The following is an 853-nucleotide window of genomic DNA, read 5'->3' as shown; positions in this document are numbered from 1 at the left end:
CCTGCTACCTATATATACATCCCTGACTAGTTATCACCGGATACTCAGGGACAAGCAGCTGGGAGATGATACAGGGACAGTGATTCAGTTTCACCGATCTTCTTTTCAGATAAATTCTATCAGTTGGGATTTATGTGACATTTTACTGGGTTAATATTGAACTCCTGTTCAGCTTGACATGGCCCAAGTTTGTTTGTACAATTTCACTTAAGTTGGTCACTATTGAACTCCTGTTCAGCTTGACATGCTCCAGTGTTTGTATGTAGAACTTGACCTAACTGGTTCACTGTTGTTGAACCGTGTTCAGCTTAGCACGCTCCACTGTTTGTATGTCTGTCTGTAGAACATAATGAAAACTCAAATTCGAATGGTTTTGAACAGTTGTTACGAATATAGAACATTGAGGTTTTGTGCTTAAACTAACTGGACACTTGAGTTTGTTCATCTTAGAACAGATGATTACAAAATATGCTTCTTTTATATAAAAAGTATTACATTCGTCCCTGGAATGTTGTACTGATGTTGTCGTCTCTGAAATGTTGTGACGATGTTGTCGTACCTGAAATGTTGTGACGATGTTGTCGTACCTGAAATGTTGTGACGATGTTGTCGTACCTGAAATGTTGTACTGATGTTGTCGTCTCTGAAATGTTGTGACGATGTTGTCGTACCTGAAATGTTGTGAAGATGTTGTCGTACCTGAAATGTTGTACCGATGTTGTCGTACCTGAAATGTTGTGACGATGTTGTCGTACCTGAAATGTTGTGAAGATGTTGTCGTACCTGAAATGTTGTACCGATGTTGTCGTACCTGAAATGTTGTGACGATGTTGTCGTACCTGAAATGTTGTGA

The sequence above is a fragment of the Limulus polyphemus genome, unplaced genomic scaffold (genome assembly GCF_000517525.1).
Source record: "Limulus polyphemus unplaced genomic scaffold, Limulus_polyphemus-2.1.2 Scaffold6053, whole genome shotgun sequence".
NCBI classification, from domain to species: domain Eukaryota; kingdom Metazoa; phylum Arthropoda; class Merostomata; order Xiphosura; family Limulidae; genus Limulus; species Limulus polyphemus.
This window is presented reverse-complemented; position numbering follows the sequence as displayed.